Here is a 12,787-nt window from a genome sequence, read left to right on the forward strand (position 1 = left end):
GTCCAGGCCACAGGGCCTGATGTGTTTGAGTTCCTGTTACAGTGACAGCCGCTTTGTTACATGTTTCAGGCAAAGAGTTTGGCGTTATCCTCACAACTTGGGGAGTTCGGCATTATCACTGCTTTTCACAGATAAGGAAACTAAGGCTCAGTGAATTTGAGAATGGCCAGAGCCACCCACCTGCTCATTAGCAAGGTCAGGTTCATATCAGACTCTCTGGTCCCACTTGTCCCCTGGAAGGCACTACATCCAGGCACTGTATCTGCATCACACAAGGCAAGCCGCGGATCTACTGTGAGGCCATTCACTCATGTATTCACATATTCATTCATTCAACAACACCTGCATTCCAGGCACTACTGCACCAGGCACTTGGATACAGTGATGAATGGCTCAGACTGACACCCACCACAAGGAGTCCCCCAACTAGTGGGGGCTTAGATGCACAAACACAGCTCCCCCTGCACAGACCAGTTATGGGACAGGCGCTGGTCAACCGGGCTGTGGTGGTAAAAGGAGGCAAAACATCACCCGTGTGGAATGCCAAGGCTTCCTGGAAGAATGACCTCCAGATGAGACCAGGTGAGGGTAGGTGGAGGGAAGACAGGAGGGTGTTTGGCAGGGAAGAAGGATTGTCCCTTTCAAGAAAGGGCAGCCTCTCTGAGGCCTGAAGATGAATGAGCAGAGTGTCAGGGCTTCCCGTGACAGCTGCTTGTGCATTCTTCCTGAGTATCCCATTCATCTGCCTTCCAGGCTCCAAGTCCTTGGCTTCAGGGACCTCCCTTGGGCCCCCACATTGCTTCCACACAGACCTACCCACCCCATCTGTGTTAGTTCAGGCCTCCGAGAAAGCAGAAACCGAGACAGGATTAAACATGCAAGAAATCTGTTAGGGGAAATGCCTGTGGGAAAAAATGTAGAGGCCAGGGGAGGCTGGAAAAGCCACAAGTCCACGATGCAGACCTGACTCCCGGTGAAGGAGCAAGGGAGGGGAGGGAGGGATGGGGGAAGTGTTTTAGACAATCCTACGGAAACTTTGGCAAGGCTGTCTGGGAGTCCAGGAGCCAAGGTTGCCCACGAGAGGAGTCCCATGTCTCCAGGAAGGGCCCTTCCTCATTATCCCTGCCCTGCTCCTCCATTGGCTGGGGGTGGCCAGGGGCAGTCAGGACACAGCGTTTGTGCTAGATTTTGGAAAGCAGTTGTGGGACCGCTGGGCAGTCATGCTCCCTGAAGCTGGGTATCTGAGAGGAATATTCTCCATGGCCACCACACTCCCCTAGATTTGGTCACCCTGCACATCTGGCTTCTGCTTCAGCCCCTGTCCCTGGGATCTGCCAAGGGAAGCAGTCCTGAGAAAAGGTGGCATCGGGTAGTGGTGAGGGGCACAGCTTCACAGCAGCCCCCATTTCTGCCATTGACCATGGGTACCGCAGGCAAGGCACTGAACCCCCCAGTTTCCTCATGGGTAAGTGTGGATAATGACGGTTCCTGTCTCCTAAGGTTGTGACAGAAGTACATGAATTAAAACACATGGTAAGTGCCCAGTAAATGGTATCTATTATTATTTTAATGGATCCATTTTTGATTTAGGGGCCATTTCAATGCATTGGTTTGATGGGGCTGCATCAAAATGTAAAAGCTGTGCACTCCCACCGCTGCTGTGTGCCAAATATACCTACACCTCACTGTGTCCTAAATCCTTCACCATCTTTCCACGAAGCTGCTCCTGACCCTGAGGCTTGGTTTGGGGTCCTCCTCTGAGCCTGTAGCCTCCTTTTCCCACGGAACTTTTTACAATGATTGGTTGCACATTTTGTCGTTGTCGTTGTTGTCATTTCTTGCAATAAACTGAGAATTCCTGCGGGGGTGAGGACGATGTCCTGTTTCCTGCCACATCATCAGTGCCTACATGTTGGCTGACCCCTGCCCTAGCCAGGCTCAAACCCAGGGTCAGCCACTCTCTAGGGTCATGCAGGGCGTTTGCCTGAGAGGAGAGGGGGACTGCAGTCCACCTTGTGGCTGAGTGGCCAGTGGTGTGCTCAGGGGCTGTGCCTGCCTGAAGGAGGCAGTGTTCTAGTTTGCATTCACACAACATTGCTTACAGCTTGTCATGCGAGTCTCTGGTGGACTGCACCTGTCCAGAGGAGAGTACTTTTCTTATTTGATAAAGATACTGTATTGGTTAACAGCAACTCAGCCAATAACCCAGGCTGAGAATGTGTGCAGAAGCACCAGCACAGTGCCTCACACTGTGTCAGCTACTCCTGCAAACTTCTGGAAAGGCTTTGGTGAGCTCTTCTGAGTCTGTTTCTGCCTTAGCAACATGATGGGTTAGGTTCATGTTTCTAAGGTCCTCTCCTGCCCCGATATTCAGTGATTAGAGGAAGCCTGGTGTTTGGATACTGCTGAGGTGTGAGGGCAAGGGCTGCCTGATATGGAGTTTAGAATGGTCGCATCCTGTCCTGGGCTAGGGTTAGCCTTGCCCATCACCCTGGTCAGTTCTCGTCTCCTCCTCCAAGAAGCTTGCCTGAGCAAGCCCACATCCATCGTATTTGCTTTATACTTTATATTTTATTAGGTGCCTTTGATATATTACTTCCTTTAATTCTCACAGCAACCTAGTGCTATATCTTTGTGTTATATTGATGCTATATCCGATAGATGAGGGAAAAGGAACTCAGAGAAGTTAAATAACATTCACAAGGCCACACAGCTAGTACAAGGCCAAGTTCAGGCTTAAACACAAGTCTAGGCAGTAGAATTCCTACCCATCTTATTTATGCTGCTTTATAATTTTTCTCTGCTTGCATATTTCTCTGTTTCTGGCCCCATTTAGAATATAAAAACCTCAAGGACAGGGGACACGATCCCACTTCATTCCATCCTCTCCCAAACATATCATGCACACAGTTAGTGCTGTCTAAATGCTGTCTGAGTAACAGTGGAAATCCTTGACATGCCCTGGGCATATGTCAAGCCCTGGGAAGGACCTGTACAAATACAGACCTCAGTGTATGCATGACAATACACACATTGATGTCTTCCATGCATACACATGGTATAGCTGGTATGATATCTTTAACGAAACATCTCTAATTAAACAACAAAAATGCTATTCTTCCTGTGCCTGCTTGGCAGTTGTGGACTGGTGGCCAGAGCACTTTGCTTCCACATTTCTGCAGTGTGCCATTCCCTGCTCTTCAACTCTCCTCCTCACAGCCCAGGCTCTGCACCTCCTGTCATTTAGTATCTGGTCTTCCTTGACCCCTCTGGCTGGATGCAAGATCCATTTGCTTGGAGCTGTGAGCTCAGCTTCTTTCATGCAAACCTTCCTATCTCTTCCTAGCTTTGGGGCATTCACCCACAATCTTGGAGACTGAGCTCCACAGATGGTCCCAGTGGACAACCCCACAGCCTGTCTCAGATTCTCAAACTCTACTGAAACACATGACAAGGACATGTACAGAATTCATATATCTGTGATGCCATGGACTCACACAGGTGGGTCCACATGGCCATCCACATCTGTAAATGTCCACCAGGCCAAGTGCAGAGACATTGATGCACATTTTTGCCCATGGAGGCAGAAGCAGCATCCACATGCAAACCCATTTATGCATGCAGGATGTGCCCAGGCTGTAGATACATGTACACACAGACTCTCAAGCATGCATATGACCTTATGCATATGAGACTCAGTATGTGGGTGCTCATACCCCTTAGGATGTGGATACCAGTGTATGCAAACACCATATGCCTTGAACATGAAGATTTACACACAGCCATGCAAGGGCCAGGAAGGCAGCCTTAGCCTCCTTCTCCCCAGGGTGCCACACACAAAACAGATTTCATCACAGATCATGGCCTTTCAAAGACACAGGTTCACACCTTCTCCTTGGAGCCAGCTCTTCCCTTGTCAAGTTGTCTGGCCCTAGGAAGGTGACGGAGCTTATGTCTAGGAGTCCCCAGGCACTCATACGACGACCTGTCACCTCCACACTCAGCTACTCCTCTCACCAGGAACTCTCTGCTCTCAGTGGGGAAGGCACTAAGGCTCAAGGTAATTAAATCTCTCTCTTTTCACTTCAGCAACATTGATCTGTGCAGGGACACACTCTTGACTCCAAAGGAACAAAGCTTTTAATTTCTTGGCTGGAATACACTGTTCTTAGACTTGTTTCATATGTGAGACATAGGAGTGAAAATTGCAGCATACTTTCTCATCTTCAGAGTATGATATTGCTTATGAAGCACTTTTTCACCATTTCATTTGAGTCTTACAATCATCCTATGAGATAAATAGTACATAAACTACCCCCATTTTACAGACAAGGAAGCTGAGGTTATAGCAATAAGAACGACAGTTGTCCCTGAATTCCTACTATGTGTCAGGCACTGTTTTAAGTTCTATACATGTTTCAGTTCTTTCAATCCTTACAATAACACTCAGAGGTATGTCTGTCTTCATCCCTATTTTACAGAGGAGGAAACTGAAGCACATAAGGTCAAATGAACAGCCTGAGGTTACCTGCTTAATAAGAAGTCTGGCTAAGTTGTATGCTATTGAAGTTAAAGGGATTTAATGCGGGATATTTGTCTTCTGGGTGAAAATCTAAAGCAATGGCTCCCCATATTCTGACCACCGATGACCACATATCTGATTTTCTTACATCATTAACTCCACCCTTGAAAGATTTCATCCAATAAAAACACTGTACTCATTAAAAAATCACCTGTATTGTGCCATTTTAATGAGACTTTTGAAGTTTTGAGAACAGCTTGGGGATACCCTGAACGTCTAAAAATTGCTACAGGTTGAGATGCCTTGGGATTGATGGTATCCAGACTAACACCTAGAATACAGAAAAGAATTTAGTTAAGGAACCTTCTCAGATCGATGTGGATCTCAATCTTCTCTCTGCCAATTACCCCCCTGAGTCCTTGGGTAAGTAACATCACCCCTGTCAGCCTCAGTTTGTTTGCCTGCAGTGTCAGATGGAATAGCACCCAGACTGTAGCATACAAGGGAGAGCAGCATGATTGTGGATGCCCCACAATTCCCTGGTGTGAGGAGAGAAATATTTGTAATTGTCAGAGACATGATACAGCTGGCAGAAGTATATGAAATCAGTTACATAAATTGTGAACTACATGTCAAAGTTCTATTTGTTCTGAGACAGGGTGAAAATCAGCGCATTTCTCATCAGGATAGAAAATAAAAACAGAAAAAATCAGGAGCCATTGGGAATAATTCAGCCTCAGAGAGAGTTCAGTGCCTTCATCGGTAGTCTTTGGGGTGCTCACAGAACCACCATTGTTCATCTCCACAGTTGCTGGCTCCACATCCTTTGATGTGTATGTACCTTTCTGACCCTTTTTTAGCTGCTTAGTAGGTTAGCTGGGGTTGACTGTGGTTTTGTCCTTGGTTACTGTGATTATGTGAAAACAGCTTTGGACAGATTTTTCTCTTGCTTTCTCTTGGGCCATCCCTGAGTAGTGCTGGCCCGCCAAAGCCTTCATCTCTTCTGTGTCTCCATCTTTGCTTCTTCCCTTCTAGCTGCCCCTGCCTTTTCCTTACTTTTAATTGCTCCAAAAGAATGAGAGCAAGTTTCAATCACATTAAAAGAAAGAACTAGACTCTAAGGCAGTAGTCTTCACTCTTTTTTGATCGTATTCCTATACTGGCAATAAAAATTTTGAGCTTCTAGTACCAATGTATATATATTTCTATATTAACACAGTACACAGTTAACTTCTGTACTAATATTTTATTTCTAAAACATACGTAAGTGGACATTTTTAAGATGGAGGTTTTTAAAAGCATGAGATAAAAATAAATAGTAATTTAAAATAATTTACTAATGGAAGAAAAATGCTTGCTTACACTGATGACTCTTTTAAGTACCCAGCCCACTGGGATAACCAGTGAAACTCTTATCTGGTACAGAAGGTTTTCATAATCTTTTCTCAGCTCTAGTACTTTAAATAATATAATCTGTAACTCTACTTGACTGGGCACAAGTAATCCCTAATCAACCATAAAATGTTGAAAGCCACACATGGAGTGAGAGTGTCATGGGTGGCTCCTCTGCACCATGGGGCACTTACACTTTCTCCAGGATCTCTGACAAACAGTAGGTGACAAATACTGAGCATTCATTTTCATCTGTAAATTGCATCTTAGTAAACCTTCATAGATTTTAAATTTAAATATCTAAATTGAAAGGCCAATATGTTTTTTCCCCGTAGCTCCCATGAATCATTATACACACTGTCTGGGTGGAGCCCAGTCAGAGAGCAATGAGATTCAGGACTACGGACAGCTACACACATGCGTGGGAAGGGACCCTCTTTCCAATAGTCTGCCTGTGACACCTATCTGATAAGACAGTTATGAGAAATAAATAAAATGGCATAGTAAGTGTTCAGTAACTATTCATTTCTTCCTTCTCCTTCTCACTATTCAACCTGATGCCAAGTGAAGGAAGGGAGACAGGAATTCAGGACAGATGTTCTGGCCAGAAATAAAAAACAATGCAATTTTGGAAATGTTTCTCTGTAGAAGTGTTTCTGGTCCCCACCTCTCCAAACACAACACCCCAATTAGAAGAAAGGTTGTATGGGTACTGAGTGTCATATCCTATTGAAATACAGATAATGCACCCTCCTTCCCTGCCCAGTCCCACGTATGTGCATCTCTACCACAGATATGTCCTACTGGTGCCATTTTCCTCATCTGATAGGATCAGGCATCTTAATACCCTCTGGGTCTGACCCAGAGCTCCTGGATGGTAAAATGGTATATATATATATGTATATATATATATATATATATATATATATATATATATATATGCCTAGACTTTGTGCTTCAATTCTTGTGGAGTCATCCATGCTCTCTGCTCAAAGGGAGCTCTGGGCACTTAGCCCAGTTCATGTTTATGGTAGTTTCACATATGTCCACAAATTCTTCAATACTCTTCCTTTCAAGATGTGGAGTATAAATCCTCTCTTAGTCCAGGTTGGACTGGACTTTGTGATTTTCTTCTTTTTCTTTTTTTTTGAGACAGAGTCACACTCTGCCACCCAGCTGGAGTGCAGTGGCATGATCTCAGCTCACTGCTACCTCTGGATCCTACATTCAAGTGATCCTCATGCCTCAGTCTCCTGAGTAGCTGAGATTACAGGCATGCACCATCAAGCCAGGCTAATTTTTGTATTTTTAGTAGAAATGGGGTTTTGCCATGTTGGCCAGGCTGGTCTTGAACCCTTGGCCTCAAGTGATCCATCCACCTTGGCTTCCCAAAGTGCTGGGATTATAGGTGTGAGCCACGATACCCGGCCCTGTGACTTGTTTCTAATAAATAGAATAAAGCATTAATGATAGTATGTTATTTGTGAAATTACATTATAAAAAGACTGGATGCTCCTTCTCTCTCTGCACTCTTATTTTTGTTCCCTCTCTTTTTCTTTCTTTCTCCTTTGGGCCTCTTGCCCTTGGAAAGGCCAGTTACCATTCTTAAGAGTACTTGGAGAGCCTTGTGTAGACGCCCATGTGGTAAAGATCCAGTATGATCACCAACAGCCCAAGAGAAACCAAGGCCTCCTGCCAACAGCCTGATCACTAAATTCTCTTGCAAGTTGATTATCCTGCCCCAGTCAAGCTTTCAGATTATACAGCCCCAGCCAACAGTTATTTTGCAACCTTGCAAGAGATCCTGAGCCAGGGCTACCCAGCTAAGCTGTTCCCCAATTTCTGAACCTCAGAAACAGTGAGATAATTCACGTTTATTGTTTTAAGATCCTAGGTTTTGGTGATTTTGTAACATTGCAGTAGATAACGCAATGCTCAAAATCCTGAGCCCACTCTATGTTCTTTGGCGGTTTTAATTTTTGTCTTCTTAACTTTTCCAAAGAAATGATTTCTGAGCTAATCCTGTTCTGGTCCTAAGCTGCTATTGTTCATTCTCCTATCTTACACTCAGCTTTCTTATCCAAAACAACACCTACCATGCATTGAGGACTTGCATTCCAGGCATCATGCACACATATATTATCTCACCACTCATCTCTACCTTAATATCAGGTGACCATATGACTATCCTTATATAATGAGGAAACTGAGGCTCAAAGAGGTTAAAAAAACCTGAGCCACATTAATATTTAGACTTTGGTAAGTAGACTGCAAACCGTTTTTTTGTTGTTTTGTTTTTGTTTTTGTTTTTGTTTGAGACAGAATCTTTGTCTGTCACCCAGGCTGGAGTACAGTGGCACAATCTCAGCTCAATCTCAGTTCACTGCAACCTCCACCTCCTGGGTTCAAGTGATTCTCCTGACTTAGCCTCTCAAGTAGCTGGGATAACAGGCATGCACCACCATGCCCAGCTAATTTTTGTAGTTTTAGTACAGAAGGGGTCTTGCCATGTTGGCCAGGCTGGTCTCGAACTCCTAAGCACAAGTGATCCACCCACCTTGGCCTCCCAAAGTGCTGGGATTACAGGCATGAGCCACTGTACCCAGCCTGCAAAACATATTCTTTTAACCACTTTGCTACCTGTAGCTTTGATGCTGGTACCTTTTAGTTACTTACAGATTTTGGAGTAGAACAAACCTGGATTCAAATCCTGGCTCCAAATTGACCAGCTGATCACTGTTTCCTCCTCTCTAAAATGGGGAAACAACACCTATCTCCAAAGGATCTTTGAGGGGTAGAGGCAAGAATATATAGAAAGTGTCTGCCTGTCCCACTAGACCAGTGCTGTCTGGTAGAACTTTCTGTGACAATGGGACTGTTCTGTCTGTCTGATATGGCAGCCACTAGCCACACGTGGCTATTGAGCATTTGAAATGTGGCTAGTACAAATGAGAAACTGAATTTTTAATTATATGTAATTTAAACCAATTTGAATTTAAGAAGCCACGTGAATCTTGCGACCACTGTATTGGGCAGCACTAGACTCTGTGCTCCGGGAAGACAGGGGTCATGCCTGTTTGGATCAAATGGCATATTCAGCACTTAGTACAGTGCCTGACATAAATGAGTTACTTGTAACTAATTGTTGAATGAATTAATGTATGAATGAGTGAGTGGTCCATCATGGGCTTTCAATAAATAGCATCTATCAGCCAGGCAGAGCATTGATGTGTAGCGGACCATTCTTGCCTTTTCTCCCCACCTTTCCCCGTCAACAACAGCCAATTATGCTCTCCTGAAGAAATGTCATGTGAGCACCAGGAATTGGACAGAGACTAGATTTCAGGTGACTGGGGGGACAGAGGGAAATAAAAGAAGACTCCTACATCTTTAATGGGCCACAGAGGACAGGAAGCCCTCACCCCCACTCCAAGACTGACTAGGAAGTTTGTCTGTAACAGAGACGGTTAAATTAATGATGAGACTCCATGACAGGGAGGCCAGAGCAGCCCTAAATGTCACCTTCGTTATTTTTCCAGCCAACACAACGAACTGCCTTCCCCGTTGGCTTCCATGTTGTTATTGCTCTGCCTCGGGGTTAAGGGATTTTTTTCCCTAATCTCTACAACATGAGCTGTGTAAGTTCAGCAAGGGCAGGAGGTGAGATGGCACAGGCCGCTTAATAAGGGGTTTGGCTGTCACTGAGCTGGAGCTATTGTGTAGACATGAGGAGGTGGCCAGCTGGGACTGTTTTTCTCACTACCTCCCTGAAATACCGTGCCTGTCTTTCCAGCCTTGGGAGGGAGGGAGCACTGTCTGACTCTCGGGTGGTTTTCCTCACTACTTCTTGGATCAATATTCTAGACTAAAACAGAATGCAGCCTGGCTGGGAAGAATGAATTCTGGGCTGAGGGCCAGGAGAGGCAGGTTGGAGTCTGGACTCTGACATGACTGGTATGAGTGACCTCTGACAGTTCACTTCCAATCCTGAGACCTCGATTTTCTGCAGTGCAAAATGAGAGGAGATGGAACAGGGCAAACTTTAAGACTCCTTTAAGTTATAAGCTTGCATACTGGCAGAAAGGATGGATTTTCCGGGCACATAGACTAAAGTTTAAACCCTGGCTCTGCTCCTTCTGAGCGGTTTCTTAGTCTTTCTGAGATAATAATAATAGAACCTTACAGGGATGCTGTAAGAATTAGATGAGATAATGAATTCCAGGGGTCTCAACCCTGCATGCATATTAAAATCACCTGGAATGTTTTTAAAAAATACCAATGCCCATAGCTTCACCTCCAGAGATACTGACTTGTCTATAGTAAGGTCTGAGTGCTAGGATTGTAACAGCAAGCTCCTTAGGTATTTCTGAGCCATACTTAAGGCCTAATTGGAGGTGGTGGAGCTTATATGTAGCTGGAGCTTCATAAGTATTTGGTGACTCAATGGATATTTTCAAGATTTGTGTCATCATCTTTCTCCAAACCTTGCTTTCTGGCCCTAAGTTACACATGCCAAAAACCAGCCACAGGCTTGGCAAATACAAATCCCCACTGATCCTTTCCTCCTTCTGCCCTCCTCCCTCAGCCTTCCCCAGTCCTCACACTCCTCCATTGCCACATCCCTCCTGTCCATGCCTCCATTCCACTCCCACCCCTGCCTGCTCTGCTTCGGACCATAGTTAATGCATTTCTGAGTTCTTTCCTTACAAAGAACCTACTTCATCACCTTCCCACTTCTAGTATTCAACTCACACCCTCCCCCCAGACAAATTGGTAAAACATAGTGATTATGAATGTAGACTCTGTAGCCAGACAATCCAGGTTCTAATCCCAGCTGAGCTGTGTGATCTGGGATGATTTTCTTGACCTCTCTGTGCTTCAGTTCTCTCCTATGTGTATGGGGATCCCCCAAGATCCCAGTCTTTGAAATCAGTTGCTCTCCCTCATTTGACCCTCCCTTACAGTGTTACCCTGAATTTAGGGAAGAAAAGAAAATTGAGAGATTCCAAGTATTGAGCGTAGTACTGAATGCTTTCCATACTTTATGTAATTTCATCTCCACAAAACTAAGCGAGGTAGATGCCCGTTTTATAGATGACGCAAGTGAGGCACAGACAAGTGATGTAATCTGCCCACTGTCATACACTGAGTGGAGGTAGAGCCAGGGCCCTGCTCTGGGCTGACTCGGAGCCCCTGCTATGGGTGTGCCCCTGACTGATGAAGAGCTATCCCTTTGGGGACATTTTTCTGCTCTGATTGACCTCACAGCTCTGCGAGAGATGCTTATAGAGGGAGAGGAAGGAGAGAAGGAGACACCACTCACTTGTTCAACCACAGAATCAGAATCAACCGTCCAATGTGTGACAGATATCCAATTAGAGGATATATTTGTGTCTTTTTGTTTTTTAAAGGAAAGGCAATTGGGAGGGAATAGTAGACTGAAGTAACCAGCCTAAGAATCTCCAGCAAAATTGTGAATAATTAAATAGAATAACATTCATTCTTTTGTGTATCCCTTTGTAGTGATAGAAAAGAAAAACAGTCAATTCCCAAAGACCTCTGAAGTTCATTGAGCATAATTCAGTAGGTGTTTACTAAACTGCACCGCCTCACCCCTCTCTCCGCCTCCTGATCACTTCATTTCCAATTCTGCCAAGTTCCAATGGCCAGTGCCTGCATGTCTCTGCTGAGGACCATCTCTGACTGCTGCAGCACATTGTGCCTGTCCGCGGGGTGGGCCTGCAATCCTAGGGTATTAAGGCCACGTAGAAGCACCCCTCCCTGATGACTGACAGGTGTTGGTGAGTAATCACCCTAGCTCCCTCGCCCTGTGGAAGGGCAACTCTGCAGTGTGCATCCTGCACTCCCAGGGCTTTCCCAGTGGGGCTAAGCTCCATTTGCTCACAAGTCATAGCTGGATTTTAAATGCATCAGCCCTTGGCTGCCTTTCCTTCCCCCTCCCACACTGCTGATCCCCTGCAGGTGTTTCCTGGGATCCTCTCCCAGTTGAACTACTTGCTCTCACTCAGAGTGGCTTCTGGAAGAACTCAAATATAGACACTTCCTCAGAACTGTGCAAGGTGATAGGGAAACAGATGGAAAAGACATTCTCTTTAAAGAGCTCATGAGCTGGAGAGAAAATGTGCAAATGCAGTTTCGGATGGTAAAAGTCACCACTGAGTGACCTGAAGGCAGCACGACGGCAGGTCAGGCTAGATCTGCTCTTGGGGTGGTAGGATAAGGGAGGGATTTCAGTTTTACAGAAAAAATAAATATTCAAAGGTAGGAAGAGGGTGTGACCACGTGTTTTCTTTCCTGAGAAAGGAGAAAAGTGCTTTACTGTCACAAACTGAGTGTGGAGAATTGTTTTGTCTGTGAACAGGAGGAACTGATGAAATCTCAGAAAGGCCTAGAGCAGAGGGGACAAGGCAGCTGCCTCTCAATCAAGCCCTGGGTAAGGAGGGAGGGTCCCCAGGTGGTGGGGAGCAGGAGGAGGCTGACGCTACTTAGAAAGCAAGGAGGTGTGACCCTCGGACGTGGGTTCCTTTCCTTGCCTCCTTGAGTGCCCTTCACAGACACGCCCCTGCACCTGCCCCTAGCCTGCCCTGACATCCGTCGACAAAGCTTTTCTGTGTTGCTGTGGCCGTCTCTTGCTCAAGGTGAACTCTGAGTTTGGGTCGACTCCTGCAAGCGTCTGGCTCTAGGAGGCCTCCTGACCTCACCCACCCAGGGCCTTCTCTTGCTCTGGCCCATCTGAATGGGTCTGAAGCTGAGGCTTCGCTGGCTGCCCCCAAACTGCAGTTGCTCCTGCAGCTGGACGTGTAGTCTTGACTTTGCATCCCAGGGAGAGCTGTGTGTTTGTAGCCTGCCATT

General features: G+C 45.7%; 1 protein-coding gene across 3 annotated transcripts in view; it reads left to right on the plus strand.

Moving 5' to 3' along the window:
- The window catches only part of OMA1 (OMA1 zinc metallopeptidase), a 263,442-nt gene that overhangs the window by 81,882 nt on the left and 168,773 nt on the right, over window positions 1-12,787 (plus strand). The gene's annotated exons all lie outside the window — the stretch shown is intronic.

This window comes from Pan paniscus, chromosome 1 (genome assembly GCF_029289425.2).
Source record: "Pan paniscus chromosome 1, NHGRI_mPanPan1-v2.0_pri, whole genome shotgun sequence".
In the NCBI taxonomy this organism is placed as follows: Eukaryota; Metazoa; Chordata; class Mammalia; order Primates; family Hominidae; genus Pan; species Pan paniscus.